We start from the raw sequence: 18,673 nt of genomic DNA, 5'->3' as shown, positions 1-18,673 counted from the left end.
TTCAGTGTATTTTTGGACGATAGCTGTCATTTATAACTCTGCAGGTTTGTGAATTACAGTGCCCCTGAGCTCCTTTCTTCAACTCGCTTTCTTGTGACCTTGCCGCAACACCGCAGGATGTCTTCAGGCCCTAATCTGGTTCTGGCACGGCACGCTGAGCCTTTGGTTAATTCCTCTTCCTGGTGGGAAATGAGAGTTAAATTTGCCCATCCAGACACTTCCAGCTAGTCTCTCATTGGTTCTCGCTATTCCTGTTCATCTTCCGCAGAAATTGCAAACTGGGCCAAACAGGAGGTTAAAGGCGCTGACTCTCCAAGTGGGGAGAGTGTTAGTAAAGCGTCTGGAATGTTGCACCCGAGTACCAGGGTACGAAAACTGAGACATATTTGAACACGTCTCCCGATCACATGGTTGATCATACTCTAGGTTCCACATGCATGTTTTAGCTGAAGGAAGAATACCTTAAACCTGGGTAGTTGAAACCCGTGGAATGGGTACCATGCAATATGACTTCAAAGGGTCTTCATTTGCTCACGAACCTCTCCAATCCTATCACTGCTGCGTTTATGCCCCTGTACACATGCTTGATTCTCTTTCGGAGACATAGCAATCCATAGGTTTTAAGATACTTACTAGTCAGGTACATTCTTAGGCGTTTAATATGCGGTGTTGAGTCCATTTCGTTGAGCAAGGAGTAGCTCTTGTCTATTCCATATTTGGCTTAAGGAACTTTATCTGTGCTCATTTCAATCTCTGGTTTTATGCAGCAACCCAACTCACCTTTCCCCTTAAGCAAGCATAAGTTGGTTTTCTAAATTTGAGAACCTGTTCTGTTTTGGAATTCAGTTCCTGTGTAGCCAAGTTTACATTCCGTGTATTAGTGATATCTTATGATGTTTCTTTTTCTGTGTGACTTATTTCAGTTAGAATCATCGTACCTGAATCTACTCATTATGCTGCTACGGGCCTGATGACATAGATTTCATTGCTGAGTGATACTGCATTGTACGTAAGTACCACAAGTTCTTTATCCATTTTTCACTTTCTGCGATGTTGAACTTGTACTGTAAACGAGGTTCTTGTAAACAGAGCCGTTCCAAACTTTGGGGTGGCTGTGTCTTTTTGATTTTAATTTCCCTAAGCTATAGGACCATAAGTGGAAGTGCCCTAGGCTCTGTTGCTTTGTTTTTTAGATGTTTCAGGAAACACCATACACTTTTCCCGAGTGTCTGTTGCAATTTACATCCCGCCCATCAGCATAACAAGGCTCCCAGTTCTCCATGGCCTGTTGCCTTTCTGGATTTTACACTTTTTTCAGATGGCCCTTTTGACCGGGGGGAAGTGAGACTTCATTGTAGTGCAGATTTCCTTTGCAAGCTTGCTTGGTTGGCCAAAAAGGGCGTATGCGTTTTTTCCTGAATATATTCAGGAAAAAACGCATACGCCCTTTTTGGCCAAGTGCATCATTGTGGACGTTCTGCCTCTTTTCCTATGCTTTCAATGCAATTCCAGTCTACCTCCTGAAATCGGTTTCCTGCAATTCTGCCCCGCTTTCAAGTCCTCTTGGCAGCCTTACTTCAGTCTATTTTTGGACGATAGCTGTCATTTATAACTCTGCAGGTTTGTGAATTACAGTGCCCCTGAGCTCCTTTCTTCAACTCGCTTTCTTGTGACCTGGCCGCAACACCGCAGGATGGCTTCAGGCCCTAATCTGGTTCCAGCACGGCACGCTGAGCCTTTGGTTAATTCCTCTTCCTGGTGGGAAATGAGAGTTAAATTTGCCCGTCCAGACACCTCCAGCTAGTCTCTCATTGGTTCTCGCTATTCCTGTTCATCTTCCGCAGAAATTGCAAACTGGGCCAAACAGGAGGTTAAAGGCGCTGACTCTCCAAGTGGGGAGAGTGTTAGTAAAGCGTCTGGAATGTTGCACCCGAGTACCAGGGGAGGAAAACTGAGACATATTTGAACACGTCTCCCGTTCACATGGTTGATCATACTTGGGTTCCACATGCATGTTTTAGCTGAAGGAAGAATACCTTAAACATGGAGAGTTGAAACCCGTGGAATGGGTACCATGCAATATGACTTCAAAGGGTCTTCATTTGCTCACCGAACCTCTCCAATCCTATCACTGCTGCGTTTATGCCCCTGTACACATGCTTGATTCTCTTTTGGAGACATAGCAATCCATAGGTTTTACGATACTTACTAGTCAGGTACATTCTTAGGCGTTTAATATGCGGTGTTGAGTCCATTTCGTTGAGCAAGGAGTAGCTCTTGTCTATTCCATATTTGACTTAAGGAACTTTATCTGTGCTCATTTCAATCTCTGGTTTTATGCAGCACCCCAACTCACCTTTACCCTTAAGCAAGCATAAGTTGGTTTTCTAAATTTGAGACCCTGTTCTGTTCTGTAATTCAGTTCCTGTGTAGCCAAGTTTACATTCCGTGTATTACTGATATCTTACGATGTTTCTTTTTCTGTGTGACTTATTTCAGTTAGAATCATCATACCTGAATCCACTCATTGTGATGCTAAGGGCCTGATGACATAGATTTCATTGCTGAGTGATACTGCATTGTACATAAGTACCACAAGTTCTTTATCCATTTTTCACTTTCTGCGATGTTGAACTTGTACTGTAAACGAGGTTCTTGTAAACAGAGGCGTCCCAAACTTTGGGGTGGCTGTGTCTTTTTGATTTTAATTTCCCTAAGCTATAGGACCATAAGTGGAAGTGCCCTAGGCTCTGTTGCTTTGTTTTTTAGATGTTTCAGGAAACACCATACACTTCTCCCGAGTGGTTGTTGGCAATTTACATCCCGCCCATCAGCATAACAAGGCTCCCAGTTCTCCATGGCCTGTCCTGCCTTTCTGGATTTTACACTTTTTTCAGATGGCCCTTTTGACCGGGGGGAAGTGAGACTTCATTGTAGTGCAGATTTCTTTGCAAGCTTGCTTGGTTGGCCAAAAAGGGCGTATGCGTTTTTTCCTGAATATATTCAGGAAAAAACGCATACGCCCTTTTTGGCCAAGTGCATCATTGTGGACGTTCTGCCTCTTTTCCTATGCTTTCAATGCAATTCCAGTCTACCTCCTGAAATCGGTTTCCTGCAATTCTGCCCCGCTTTCAAGTCCTCTTGGCAGCCTTACTTCAGTCTATTTTTGGACGATAGCTGTCATTTATAACTCTGCAGGTTTGTGAATTACAGTGCCCCTGAGCTCCTTTCTTCAACTCGCTTTCTTGTGACCTGGCCGCAACACCGCAGGATGGCTTCAGGCCCTAATCTGGTTCTGGCATGGCACGCTGAACCTTTGGTTAATTCCTCTTCCTGGTAGGAAATGAGAGTTAAATTTGCCCGTCCAGACACCTCCAGCTAGTCTCCATTGGTTTTCGCTATTCCTGTTCATCTTCCGCAGAAATTGCAAACTGGGCCATACAGGAGGTTAAAGGGACTGACTCTCCAAGTCGGGAGAGTGTTAGTAAAGCGTCTGGAATGTTGCACCCGAGTACCAGGGTACGAAAACTGAGAAATATTTGAACACGTCTCCCGATCACATGGTTGATCATACTCTAGGTTCCACATGCATGTTTTAGCTGAAGGAAGAATACCTTAAACCTGGGTAGTTGAAACCCGTGGAATGGGTACCATGCAATATGACTTCAAAGGGTCTTCATTTGCTCACCAAACCTCTCCAATCCTATCACTGCTGCGTTTATGCCCCTGTACACATGCTTGATTCTCTTTTGGAGACATAGCAATCCATAGGTTTTAAGATACTTAGAAGTCAGGTACATTCTTAGGCGTTTAATATGCGGTGTTGAGTCCATTTCGTTGAGCAAGGAGTAGCTCTTGTCTATTCCATATTTGGCTTAAGGAACTTTATCTGTGCTCATTTCAATCTCTGGTTTTATGCAGCACCCCAACTCACCTTTACCCTTAAGCAAGCATAAGTTGTTTTTCTAAATTTGAGTCCCTTTTCTGTTCTGTAATTAAGTTCCTGTGTAGCCAAGTTTACATTCCGTGTATTACTGATATCTTATGATGTTTCTTTTTCTGTGTGACTTACTTCAGTTAGAATCATCATACCTGAATCCACTCATTGTGCTGCTAAGGGCCTGATGACACAGATTTCATTGCTGAGTGATATTGCTTTGTAAGTAAATACCACAACTTCTTTATCCATTTTTCACTTTCTGCGATGTTGAACTTGTACTGTAAACGAGGTTCTTGTAAACAGAGCCGTTCCAAACTTTGGGGTGGCTGTGTCTTTTTGATTTTAATTTCCCTAAGCTATAGGACCATAAGTGGAAGTGCCCTAGGTTCTGTTGCTTTGTTTTTTAGATGTTTCAGGAAACACCATACACTTCTCCCGAGTGGTTGTTGGCAATTTACATCCCGCCCATCAGCATAACAAGGCTCCCAGTTCTCCATGGCCTGTCCTGCCTTTCTGGATTTTACACTTTTTTCAGATGGCCCTTTTGACCGGGGGGAAGTGAGACTTCATTGTAGTGCAGATTTCCTTTGCAAGCTTGCTTGGTTGGCCAAAAAGGGCGTATGCGTTTTTTCCTGAATATATTCAGGAAAAAACGCATACGCCCTTTTTGGCCAAGTGCATCATTGTGGACGTTCTGCCTCTTTTCCTATGCTTTCAATGCAATTCCAGTCTACCTCCTGAAATCGGTTTCCTGCAATTCTGCCCCGCTTTCAAGTCCTCTTGGCAGCCTTACTTCAGTCTATTTTTGGACGATAGCTGTCATTTATAACTCTGCAGGTTTGTGAATTACAGTGCCCCTGAGCTCCTTTCTTCAACTCGCTTTCTTTTGAGCTGGCCGCAACACCGCAGGATGGCTTCAGGCCCTAATCTGGTTCCGGTACGGCACGCTGAGCCTTTGGTTATTTCCTCTTCCTGGTGGGAAATGAGAGTTAAATTTGCCCGTCCAGACACCTCCAGCTAGCCTCTCATTGGTTCTCGCTATTCCTGTTCATCTTCCGCAGAAATTGCAAACTGGGCCAAACAGGAGGTTAAAGGCGCTGACTCTCCAAGTGGGGAGAGTGTTAGTAAAGCGTCTGGAATGTTGCACCCGAGTACCAGGGGAGGAAAACTGAGACATATTTGAACACGTCTCCCGTTCACATGGTTGATCATACTTGGGTTCCACATGCATGTTTTAGCTGAAGGAAGAATACCTTAAACCTGGAGAGTTGAGACCCGTGGAATGGGTACCATGCAATATGACTTCAAAGGGTCTTCATTTGCTCACCGAACCTCTCCAATCCTATCACTGCTGCGTTTATGCCCCTGTACACATGCTTGATTCTCTTTTGGAGACATAGCAATCCATAGGTTTTAAGATACTTACTAGTCAGGTACATTCTTAGGCGTTTAATATGCGGTGTTGAGTCCATTTCGTTGAGCAAGGAGTAGCTCTTGTCTATTCCATATTTGACTTAAGGAACTTTATCTGTGCTCATTTCAATCTCTGGTTTTATGCAGCACCCCAACTCACCTTTACCCTTAAGCAAGCATAAGTTGGTTTTCTAAATTTGAGACCCTGTTCTGTTCTGTAATTCAGTTCCTGTGTAGCCAAGTTTACATTCCGTGTATTACTGATATCTTACGATGTTTCTTTTTCTGTGTGACTTATTTCAGTTAGAATCATCATACCTGAATCCACTCATTGTGATGCTAAGGGCCTGATGACATAGATTTCATTGCTGAGTGATACTGCATTGTACATAAGTACCACAAGTTCTTTATCCATTTTTCACTTTCTGCGATGTTGAACTTGTACTGTAAACGAGGTTCTTGTAAACAGAGGCGTCCCAAACTTTGGGGTGGCTGTGTCTTTTTGATTTTAATTTCCCTAAGCTATAGGACCATAAGTGGAAGTGCCCTAGGCTCTGTTGCTTTGTTTTTTAGATGTTTCAGGAAACACCATACACTTCTCCCGAGTGGTTGTTGGCAATTTACATCCCGCCCATCAGCATAACAAGGCTCCCAGTTCTCCATGGCCTGTCCTGCCTTTCTGGATTTTACACTTTTTTCAGATGGCCCTTTTGACCGGGGGGAAGTGAGACTTCTTTGTAGTGCAGATTTCTTTGCAAGCTTGCTTGGTTGGCCAAAAAGGGCGTATGCGTTTTTTCCTGAATATATTCAGGAAAAAACGCATACGCCCTTTTTGGCCAAGTGCATCATTGTGGACGTTCTGCCTCTTTTCCTATGCTTTCAATGCAATTCCAGTCTACCTCCTGAAATCGGTTTCCTGCAATTCTGCCCCGCTTTCAAGTCCTCTTGGCAGCCTTACTTCAGTCTATTATTGGACGATAGCTGTCATTTATAACTCTGCAGGTTTGTGAATTACAGTGCCCCTGAGCTCCTTTCTTCAACTCGCTTTCTTGTGACCTGGCCGCAACACGGCAGGATGGCTTCAGGCCCTAATCTGGTTCTGGCATGGCACGCTGAGCCTTTGGTTAATTCCTCTTCCTGGTAGGAAATGAGAGTTAAATTTGCCCGTCCAGACACCTCCAGCTAGTCTCCATTGGTTTTCGCTATTCCTGTTCATCTTCCGCAGAAATTGCAAACTGGGCCATACAGGAGGTTAAAGGGACTGACTCTCCAAGTCGGGAGAGTGTTAGTAAAGCGTCTGGAATGTTGCACCCGAGTACCAGGGTACGAAAACTGAGAAATATTTGAACACGTCTCCCGATCACATGGTTGATCATACTCTAGGTTCCACATGCATGTTTTAGCTGAAGGAAGAATACCTTAAACCTGGGTAGTTGAAACCCGTGGAATGGGTACCATGCAATATGACTTCAAAGGGTCTTCATTTGCTCACCAAACCTCTCCAATCCTATCACTGCTGCGTTTATGCCCCTGTACACATGCTTGGTTCTCTTTTGGAGACATAGCAATCCATAGGTTTTAAGATACTTACAAGTCAGGTACATTCTTAGGCGTTTAATATGCGGTGTTGAGTCCATTTCGTTGAGCAAGGAGTAGCTCTTGTCTATTCCATATTTGGCTTAAGGAACTTTATCTGTGCTCATTTCAATCTCTGGTTTTATGCAGCACCCCAACTCACCTTTACCCTTAAGCAAGCATAAGTTGTTTTTCTAAATTTGAGTCCCTGTTCTGTTCTGTAATTAAGTTCCTGTGTAGCCAAGTTTACATTCCGTGTATTACTGATATCTTATGATGTTTCTTTTTCTGTGTGACTTACTTCAGTTAGAATCATCATACCTGAATCCACTCATTGTGCTGCTAAGGGCCTGATGACACAGATTTCATTGCTGAGTGATATTGCTTTGTAAGTAAATACCACAACTTCTTTATCCATTTTTCACTTTCTGCGATGTTGAACTTGTACTGTAAACGAGGTTCTTGTAAACAGAGCCGTTCCAAACTTTGGGGTGGCTGTGTCTTTTTGATTTTAATTTCCCTAAGCTATAGGACCATAAGTGGAAGTGCCCTAGGTTCTGTTGCTTTGTTTTTTAGATGTTTCAGGAAACACCATACACTTCTCCCGAGTGGTTGTTGGCAATTTACATCCCGCCCATCAGCATAACAAGGCTCCCAGTTCTCCATGGCCTGTCCTGCCTTTCTGGATTTTACACTTTTTTCAGATGGCCCTTTTGACCGGGGGGAAGTGAGACTTCATTGTAGTGCACATTTCCTTTGCAAGCTTGCTTGGTTGGCCAAAAAGGGCGTATGCGTTTTTTCCTGAATATATTCAGGAAAAAACGCATACGCCCTTTTTGGCCAAGTGCATCATTGTGGACGTTCTGCCTCTTTTCCTATGCTTTCAATGCAATTCCAGTCTACCTCCTGAAATCGGTTTCCTGCAATTCTGCCCCGCTTTCAAGTCCTCTTGGCAGCCTTACTTCAGTCTATTTTTGGACGATAGCTGTCATTTATAACTCTGCAGGTTTGTGAATTACAGTGCCCCTGAGCTCCTTTCTTCAACTCGCTTTCTTTTGAGCTGGCCGCAACACCGCAGGATGGCTTCAGGCCCTAATCTGGTTCCGGTACGGCACGCTGAGCCTTTGGTTATTTCCTCTTCCTGGTGGGAAATGAGAGTTAAATTTGCCCGTCCAGACACCTCCAGCTAGCCTCTCATTGGTTCTCGCTATTCCTGTTCATCTTCCGCAGAAATTGCAAACTGGGCCAAACAGGAGGTTAAAGGCGCTGACTCTCCAAGTGGGGAGAGTGTTAGTAAAGCGTCTGGAATGTTGCACCCGAGTACCAGGGGAGGAAAACTGAGACATATTTGAACACGTCTCCCGTTCACATGGTTGATCATACTTGGGTTCCACATGCATGTTTTAGCTGAAGGAAGAATACCTTAAACCTGGAGAGTTGAGACCCGTGGAATGGGTACCATGCAATATGACTTCAAAGGGTCTTCATTTGCTCACCGAACCTCTCCAATCCTATCACTGCTGCGTTTATGCCCCTGTACACATGCTTGATTCTCTTTTGGAGACATAGCAATCCATAGGTTTTAAGATACTTACTAGTCAGGTACATTCTTAGGCGTTTAATATGCGGTGTTGAGTCCATTTCGTTGAGCAAGGAGTAGCTCTTGTCTATTCCATATTTGACTTAAGGAACTTTATCTGTGCTCATTTCAATCTCTGGTTTTATGCAGCACCCCAACTCACCTTTACCCTTAAGCAAGCATAAGTTGGTTTTCTAAATTTGAGACCCTGTTCTGTTCTGTAATTCAGTTCCTGTGTAGCCAAGTTTACATTCCGTGTATTACTGATATCTTATGATGTTTCTTTTTCTGTGTGACTTACTTCAGTTAGAATCATCATACCTGAATCCACTCATTGTGCTGCTAAGGGCCTGATGACACAGATTTCATTGCTGAGTGATATTGCTTTGTAAGTAAATACCACAACTTCTTTATCCATTTTTCACTTTCTGCGATGTTGAACTTGTACTGTAAACGAGGTTCTTGTAAACAGAGCCGTTCCAAACTTTGGGGTGGCTGTGTCTTTTTGATTTTAATTTCCCTAAGCTATAGGACCATAAGTGGAAGTGCCCTAGGTTCTGTTGCTTTGTTTTTTAGATGTTTCAGGAAACACCATACACTTCTCCCGAGTGGTTGTTGGCAATTTACATCCCGCCCTTCAGCATAACAAGGCTCCCAGTTCTCCATGGCCTGTCCTGCCTTTCTGGATTTTACCCTTTTTTCAGATGGCCCTTTTGACCGGGGGGAAGTGAGACTTCATTGTAGTGCAGATTTCCTTTGCAAGCTTGCTTGGTTGGCCAAAAAGGGCGTATGCGTTTTTTCCTGAATATATTCAGGAAAAAACGCATACGCCCTTTTTGGCCAAGTGCATCATTGTGGACGTTCTGCCTCTTTTCCTATGCTTTCAATGCAATTCCAGTCAACTCCTGAAATTGGTTTCCTGCAATTCTGCCCCGCTTTCAAGTCCTCTTGGCAGCCTTACTTCAGTCTATTTTTGGACGATAGCTGTCATTTATAACTCTGCAGGTTTGTGAATTACAGTGCCCCTGAGCTCCTTTCTTCAACTCGCTTTCTTTTGAGCTGGCCGCAACACCACAGGATGGCTTCAGGCCCTAATCTGGTTCCGGTACGGCACGCTGAGCCTTTGGTTATTTCCTCTTCCTGGTGGGAAATGAGAGTTAAATTTGCCCGTCCAGACACCTCCAGCTAGCCTCTCATTGGTTCTCGCTATTCCTGTTCATGTTCCGCAGAAATTGCAAACTGGGCCAAACAGGAGGTTAAAGGCGCTGACTCTCCAAGTGGGGAGAGTGTTAGTAAAGCGTCTGGAATGTTGCACCCGAGTACCAGGGGAGGAAAACTGAGACATATTTGAACACGTCTCCCGTTCACATGGTTGATCATACTTGGGTTCCACATGCATGTTTTAGCTGAAGGAAGAATACCATAAACCTGGAGAGTTGAGACCCGTGTAATGGGTACCATGCAATATGACTTCAAAGGGTCTTCATTTGCTCACCGAACCTCTCCAATCCTATCACTGCTGCGTTTATGCCCCTGTACACATGCTTGATTCTCTTTCGGAGACATAGCAATCCATAGGTTTTAAGATACTTACTAGTCAGGTACATTCTTAGGCGTTTAATATGCGGTGTTGAGTCCATTTCGTTGAGCAAGGAGTAGCTCTTGTCTATTCCATATTTGGCTTAAGGAAGTTTATCTGTGCTCATTTCAATCTCTGGTTTTATGCAGCACCCCAACTCACCTTTACCCTTAAGCAAGCATAAGTTGGTTTTCTAAATTTGAGACCCTGTTCTGTTCTGTAATTCAGTTCCTGTGTAGCCAAGTTTCCATTCCGTGTATTACTGATATCTTATGATGTTTCTTTTTCTGTGTTACTTATTTCAGTTAGAGTCATCATACCTGAATCCACTCATTGTGCTGCTAAGGGCCTGATGACATAGATTTCATTGCTGAGTGATATTGCTTTGTAAGTGAATACCACAACTTCTTTATCCATTTTTCACTTTCTGCGATGTTGAACTTGTACTGTAAACGAGGTTCTTGTAAACAGAGCCGTTCCAAACTTTGGGGTGGCTGTGTCTTTTTGATTTTAATTTTCCTAAGCTATAGGACCATAAGTGGAAGTGCCCTAGGCTCTGTTGCTTTGTTTTTTAGATGTTTCAGGAAACACCATACACTTCTCCCAAGTGTCTGTTGGCAATTTACATCCCACCCATCAGCATAACAAGGCTCCCAGTTCTCCATGGCCTGTTGCCTTTCTGGATTTTACACTTTTTTCAGATGGCCCTTTTGACCGGGGGGAAGTGAGACTTCATTGTAGTGCAGATTTCCTTTGCAAGCTTGCTTGGCTGGCCAAAAATTGCATATGCGTTTTTTCCTGAATATATTCAGGAAAAATCGCATACGCCCTTTTTGGCCAAGTGCATCATTGTGGACGTTCTGCCTCTTTTCCTATGCTTTCAATGCAATTCCAGTCTACCTCCTGAAATCGGTTTCCTGCAATTCTGCCCCGCTTTCAAGTCCTCTTGGCAGCCTTACTTCAGTCTATTTTTGGACGATAGCTGTCATTTATAACTCTGCAGGTTTGTGAATTACAGTGCCCCTGAGCTCCTTTTTCAACTCGCTTTTTTTTGAGCTGGCCGCAACACCGCAGGATGGCTTCAGGCCCTAATCTGGTTCCGGTACGGCACGCTGAGCCTTTGGTTATTTCCTCTTCCTGGTGGGAAATGAGAGTTAAATTTGCCCGTCCAGACACCTCCAGCTAGCCTCTCATTGGTTCTCGCTATTCCTGTTCATCTTCCGCAGAAATTGCAAACTGTGCCAAACAGGAGGTTAAAGGCGCTGACTCTCCAAGTGGGGAGAGTGTTAGTAAAGCGTCTGGAATGTTGCACCCGAGTACCAGGGGAGGAAAACTGAGACATATTTGAACACGTCTCCCGATCACATGGTTGATCATACTCTGGGTTCCACATGCATGTTTTAGCTGAAGGAAGAATACCTAAAACCTGGGTAGTTGAAACCCGTGGAATGGGTACCATGCAATATGACTTCAAAGGGTCTTCATTTGCTCACCGATCCCCTCCAATCCTATCACTGCTGCGTTTATGCCCCTGTACACATGCTTGATTCTCTTTCGGAGACATAGCAATCCATAGGTTTTAAGATACTTACTAGTCAGGTACATTCTTAGGCGTTTAATATGCGGTGTTGAGTCCATTTTGTTGAGCAAGGAGTAGCTCTTGTCTATTCCATATTTGGCTTAAGGAACTTTATCTGTGCTCATTTCAATCTCTGGTTTTATGCAGCACCCCAACTCACCTTTACCCTTAAGCAAGCATAAGTTGGTTTTCTAAATTTGAGACGCTGTTCTGTTCTGTAATTCAGTTCCTGTGTAGCCAAGTTTCCATTCCGTGTATTACTGATATCTTATGATGTTTCTTTTTCTGTGTGACTTATTTCAGTTAGAATCATCATACCTGAATCCACTCATTGTGCTGCTAAGGGCCTGATGACATAGATTTCATTGCTGAGTGATATTGCTTTGTAAGTGAATACCACAACTTCTTTATCCATTTTTCACTTTCTGCGATGTTGAACTTGTACTGTAAACGAGGTTCTTGTAAACAGAGCCGTTCCAAACTTTGGGGTGGCTGTGTCTTTTTGATTTTAATTTTCCTAAGCTATAGGACCATAAGTGGAAGTGCCCTAGGCTCTGTTGCTTTGTTTTTTAGATGTTTCAGGAAACACCATACACTTCTCCCAAGTGTCTGTTGGCAATTTACATCCCACCCATCAGCATAACAAGGCTCCCAGTTCTAAATGGCCTGTTGCCTTTCTGGATTTTACACTTTTTTCAGATGGCCCTTTTGACCGGGGGGAAGTGAGACTTCATTGTAGTGCAGATTTCCTTTGCAAGCTTGCTTGGCTGGCCAAAAAGGGCATATGCGTTTTTTCCTGAATATATTCAGGAAAAAACGCATACGCCCTTTTTGGCCAAGTGCATCATTGTGGACGTTCTGCCTCTTTTCCTATGCTTTCAATGCAATTCCAGTCTACCTCCTGAAATCGGTTTCCTGCAATTCTGCCCCGCTTTCAAGTCCTCTTGGCAGCCTTACTTCAGTCTATTTTTGGACGATAGCTGTCATTTATAACTCTGCAGGTTTGTGAATTACAGTGCCCCTGAGCTCCTTTCTTCAACTCACTTTCTTTTGAGCAGGCCGCAACACCGCAGGATGGCTTCAGGCCCTAATCTGGTTCCGGTACGGCACGCCCAGCCTTTGGTTATTTCCTCTTCCTGGTGGGAAATGAGAGTTAAATTTGCCCGTCCAGACACCTCCAGCTAGCCTCTCATTGGTTCTCGCTATTCCTCTTCATCTTCCGCAGAAATTGCAAACTGGGCCAAACAGGAGGTTAAAGGCGCTGACTCTCCAAGTGGGGAGAGTGTTAGTAAAGCATCTGGAATGTTGCACCCGAGTACCAGGGGAGGAAAACTGAGACATATTTGAACACGTCTCCCGTTCACATGGTTGATCATACTTGGGTTCCACATGCATGTTTTAGCTGAAGGAAGAATACCTTAAACCTGGAGAGTTGAGACCCGTGTAATGGGTACCATGCAATATGACTTCAAAGGGTCTTCATTTGCTCACCGAACCTCTCCAATCCTATCACTGCTGCGTTTATGCCCCTGTACACATGCTTGATTCTCTTTCGGAGACATAGCAATCCATAGGTTTTAAGATACTTACTAGTCAGGTACATTCTTAGGCGTTTAATATGCGGTGTTGAGTCCATTTCGTTGAGCAAGGAGTAGCTCTTGTCTATTCCATATTTGACTTAAGGAACTTTATCTGTGCTCATTTCAATCTCTGGTTTTATGCAGCACCCCAACTCACCTTTACCCTTGAGCAAGCATAAGTTGGTTTTCTAAATTTGAGACCCTGTTCTGTTCTGTAATTCAGTTCCTGTGTAGCCAAGTTTACATTCCGTGTATTACTGATATCTTATGATGTTTCTTTTTCTGTGTGACTTATTTCAGTTAGAATCATCATACCTGAATCCACTCATTGTGCTGCTAAGGGCCTGATGACATAGATTTCATTGCTGAGTGATATTGCTTTGTAAGTAAATACCACAACTTCTTTATCCATTTTTCACTTTCTGCGATGTTGAACTTGTACTGTAAACGAGGTTCTTGTAAACAGAGGCGTCCCAAACTTTGGGGTGGCTGTGTCTTTTTGATTTTAATTTCCCTAAGCTATAGAACCATAAGTGGCAATGCCCTAGGCTCTGTTGCTTTGTTTTTTAGATGTTTCAGGAAACACCATACACTTCTCCCGAGTGGTTGTTGGCAATTTACATCCCGCCCATCAGCATAACAAGGCTCCCAGTTCTCCATGGCCTGTCCTGCCTTTCTGGATTTTACACTTTTTTCAGATGGCCCTTTTGACCGGGGGGAAGTGAGACTTCATTGTAGTGCAGATTTCCTTTGCAAGCTTGCTTGGTTGGCCAAAAAGGGCGTATGCGTTTTTTCCTGAATATATTCAGGAAAAAACGCATATGCCCTTTTTGGCCAAGTGCATCATTGTGGACGTTCTGCCTCTTTTCCTATGCTTGCAATGCAATTCCAGTCAACTCCTGAAATCGGTTTCCTGCAATTCTGCCCCGCTTTCAAGTCCTCTTGGCAGCCTTACTTCAGTATATTTTTGGAAGATAGCTGTCATTTATAACTCTGCAGGTTTGTGAATTACAGTGCCCCTGAGCTCCTTTCTTCAACTCACTTTCTTTTGAGCTGGCCGCAACACCGCAGGATGGCTTCAGGCCCTAATCTGGTTCCGGTACGGCACGCCCAGCCTTTGGTTATTTCCTCTTCCTGGTGGGAAATGAGAGTTAAATTTGCCCGTCCAGACACCTCCAGCTAGCCTCTCATTGGTTCTCGCTATTCCTCTTCATCTTCCGCAGAAATTGCAAACTGGGCCAAACAGGAGGTTAAAGGGACTGACTCTCCAAGTGGGGAGAGTGTTAGTAAAGCGTCTGGAATGTTCCACCCGAGTACCAGGGGAGGAAAACTGAGACATATTTGAACACGTCTCCCGATCACATGGTTGATCATACTCTAGGTTCCACATGCATGTTTTAGCTGAAGGAAGAATACCTTAAACCTGGGTAGTTGAAACCCGTGGAATGGGTACCATGCAATATGACTTCAAAGGGTCTTCATTTGCTCACCGAACCTCTCCAATCCTATCACTGCTGCGTTTATGCCCCTGTACACATGCTTGATTCTCTTTTGGAGACATAGCAATCCATAGGTTTTAAGATACTTACTAGTCAGGTACATTCTTAGGCGTTTAATATGCGGTGTTGAGTCCATTTCGTTGAGCAAGGAGTAGCTCTTGTCTATTCCATATTTGGCTTAAGGAACTTTATCTGTGCTCATTTCAATCTCTGGTTTTATGCAGCACCCCAACTCACCTTTACCCTTAAGCAAGCATAAGTTGGTTTTCTGAATTTGAGACCCTGTTCTGTTCTGTAATTCAGTTCCTGTGTAGCCAAGTTTACATTCCGTGTATTACTGATATCTTATGATGTTTCTTTTTCTGTGTGACTTATTTCAGTTAGAATCATCATACCTGAATCCACTCATTGTCATGCTAAGGGCCTGATGACATAGATTTCATTGCTGAGTGATATTGCTTTGTAAGTAAATACCACAACTTCTTTATCCATTTTTCACTTTCTGCGATGTTGAACTTGTACTGTAAACGAGGTTCTTGTAAACAGAGGCGTCCCAAACTTTGGGGTGGCTGTGTGTTTTTGATTTTAATTTCCCTAAGCTATAGGACCATAAGTGGCAGTGCCCTAGGCTCTGTTGCTTTGTTTTTTAGATGTTTCAGGAAACACCATACACTTCTCCCGAGTGTCTGTTGGCAATTTACATCCCGCCCATCAGCATAACAAGGCTCCCAGTTCTCAATGGCCTGTTGCCTTTCTGGATTTTACACTTTTTTCAGATGGCCCTTTTGACCGGGGGGAAGTGAGACTTCATTGTAGTGCAGATTTCCTTTGCAAGCTTGCTTGGTTGGCCAAAAAGGGCGTATGCGTTTTTTCCTGAATATATTCAGGAAAAAACGCATACGCCCTTTTTGGCCAAGTGCATCATTGTGGACGTTCTGCCTCTTTTCCTATGCTTTCAATGCAATTCCAGTCTACCTCCTGAAATCGGTTTCCTGCAATTCTGCCCCGCTTTCAAGTCCTCTTGGCAGCCTTACTTCAATCTATTTTTGGACAATAGCTGTCATTTATAACTCTGCAGGTTTGTGAATTACAGTGCCCCTGAGCTCCTTTCTTCAACTCGCTTTCTTGTGACCTGGCCGCAACACCGCAGGATGGCTTCAGGCCCTAATCTGGTTCCGGAACGGGACGCTGATCCTTTGGTTAATTCCTCTTCCTGGTGGGAAATGAGAGTTAAATTTGCCCGTCCAGACACCTCCAGCTACTCTCTCATTGGTTCTCGCTATTCCTGTTCATCTTCCGCAGAAATTGCAAACTGGGCCAAACAGGAGGTTAAAGGGACTGACTCTCCAAGTGGGGAGAGTGTTAGTAAAGCGTCTGGAATGTTGCACCCGAGTACCAGGGGAGGAAAACTGAGACATATTTGAACACGTCTCCCGTTCACATGGTTGATCATACTTGGGTTCCACATGCATGTTTTAGCTGAAGGAAGAATACCTTAAACCTGGAGAGTTAAGACCCGTGTAATGGGTACCATGCAATAGGACTTCAAAGGGTCTTCATTTGCTCACTGAACCTCTCCAATCCTATCACTGCTGCGTTTACGCCCCTGTACACATGCTTGATTCTCTTTCGGAGACATAGCAATCCTTAGGTTTTAAGATACTTACTAGTCAGGTACATTCTTAGGCGTTTAATATGCGGTGTTGATTCCATTTCGTTGAGCAAGGAGTAGCTCTTGTCTATTCCATATTTGACTTAAGGAACTTTATCTGTGCTCATTTCAATCTCTGGTTTTATGCAGCACCCCAACTCACCTTTCCCCTTAAGCAAGCATAAGTTGGTTTTCTAAATTTGAGACCCTGTTCTGTTCTGTAATTCAGTTCCTGTGTAGCCAAGTTTACATTCCGTCTATTACTGATATCTTATGATGTTTCTTTTTCTGTGTGACTTACTTCAGTTAGAATCATCATACCTGAATCCACTCATTGCGCTGCTAAGGGCCTGATGACACAGATTTCATTGCTGAGTGATATTGCTTTGTAAGTAAATACCACAACTTCTTTATCCATTTTTCACTTTCTGCGATGTTGAACTTGTACTGTAAACGAGGTTCTTGTAAACAGAGCCGTTCCAAACTTTGGGGTGGCTGTGTCTTTTTGATTTTAATTTCCCTAAGCTATAGGACCATAAGTGGCAGTGCCCTAGGTTCTGTTGCTTTGTTTTTTACATGTTTCAGGAAACACCATACACTTCTCCCGAGTGGTTGTTGGCAATTTACATCCCGCCCATCAGCATAACAAGGCTCCCAGTTCTCCATGGCCTGTCCTGCCTTTCTGGATTTTACACTTTTTTCAGATGGCCCTTTTGACCGAGGGGAAGTGAGACTTCATTGTAGTGCAGATTTCCTTTGCAAGCTTGCTTGGTTGGCCAAAAAGGGCGTATGCGTTTTTTCCTGAATATATTCAGGAAAAAACGCATACGCCCTTTTTGGCCAAGTGCATCATTGTGGACGTTCTGCCTCTTTTCCTATGCTTTCAATGCAATTCCAGTCTACCTCCTGAAATCGGTTTCCTGCAATTCTGCCCCGCTTTCAAGTCCTCTTGGCAGCCTTACTTCAGTCTATTTTTGGACGATAGCTGTCATTTATAACTCTGCAGGTTTGTGAATTACAGTGCCCCTGAGCTCCTTTCTTCAACTTGCTTTCTTGTGACCTGGCCGCAACACCGCAGGATGGCTTCAGGCCCTAATCTGGTTCCGGCACGGCACGCTGAGCCTTTGGTTAATTCCTCTTCCTGGTGGGAAATGAGAGTTAAATTTGCCCGTCCAGACACCTCCAGCTAGCCTCTCATTGGTTCTCGCTATTCCTGTTCATCTTCCGCAGAAATTGCAAACTGGGCCAAACAGGAGGTTAAAGGGACTGACTCTCCAAGTCGGGAGAGTGTTAGTAAAGCGTCTGGAATGTTCCACCCGAGTACCAGGGGAGGAAAACTGAGACATATTTGAACACGTCTCCCGATCACATGGTTGATCATACTCTAGGTTCCACATGCATGTTTTAGCTGAAGGAAGAATACCTTAAACCTGGGTAGTTGAAACCCGTGGAATGGGTACCATGCAATATGACTTCAAAGGGTCTTCATTTGCTCACAGAACCTCTCCAATCCTATCACTGCTGCGTTTATGCCCCTGTACACATGCTTGATTCTCTTTTGGAGACATAGCAATCCATAGGTTTTCCGATACTTACTAGTCAGGTACATTCTTAGGCGTTTAATATGCGGTGTTGAGTCCATTTCGTTGAGCAAGGAGTAGCTCTTGTCTATTCCATATTTGACTTAAGGAACTTTATCTGTGCTCATTTCAATCTCTGGTTTTATGCAGCACCCCAACTCACCTTTACCCTTAAGCAAGCATAAGTTGGTTTTCTAAATTTGAGACCCTGTTCTGTTCTGTAATTCAGTTCCTGTGTAGGCAAGTTTACATTCCGTGTATTACTGATATCTTATGATGTTTCTTTTTCTGTGTGACTTATTTCAGTTAGAATCATCATACCTGAATCCACTCATTGTGATGCTAAGGGCCTGATGACATAGATTTCATTGCTGAGTGATATTGCTTTGTAAGTAAATACCACAACTTCTTTATCCATTTTTCACTTTCTGCGATGTTGAACTTGTACTGTAAACGAGGTTCTTGTAAACAGAGGCGTCCCAAACTTTGGGGTGGCTGTGTCTTTTTGATTTTAATTTCCCTAAGCTATAGGACCATAAGTGGCAGTGCCCTAGGCTCTGTTGCTATGTTTTTTAGATGTTTCAGGAAACACCATACACTTCTCCAGAGTGGCTGTTGGCAATTTACATCCCGCCCATCAGCATAACAAGGCTCCCAGTTCTCCATGGCCTGTCCTGCCTTTCTGGATTTTACACTCT

The 18,673-nt window shown here is 43.7% G+C and overlaps 1 long non-coding RNA gene across 19 annotated transcripts in view; it reads left to right on the top strand.

Annotated features, from left to right (window-relative positions):
* The window catches only part of LOC307181459, a 1,863,373-nt gene that overhangs the window by 1,627,047 nt on the left and 217,653 nt on the right, over window positions 1–18,673 (top strand). For 17 of the 19 annotated variants that reach the window (XR_013826809.1, XR_013826810.1, XR_013826811.1 and 14 more), the window contains one exon: window positions 10,396–10,477. The exons of the other annotated variants lie outside the window; for them this stretch is intronic. This is a non-coding gene — a long non-coding RNA (uncharacterized lncRNA). Of the gene's footprint in view, window positions 1–10,395; window positions 10,478–18,673 lie in introns of those variants that run through there. 19 annotated transcript variants of the gene reach the window in all.

The sequence above is a fragment of the Stenella coeruleoalba genome (assembly GCF_951394435.1).
Source record: "Stenella coeruleoalba genome assembly, contig: scaffold_37, whole genome shotgun sequence".
NCBI lineage: Eukaryota > Metazoa > Chordata > Mammalia > Artiodactyla > Delphinidae > Stenella > Stenella coeruleoalba.
Note: the sequence above shows the minus strand (reverse complement) of the source record. Positions and strands in the feature narration are given on the sequence as shown.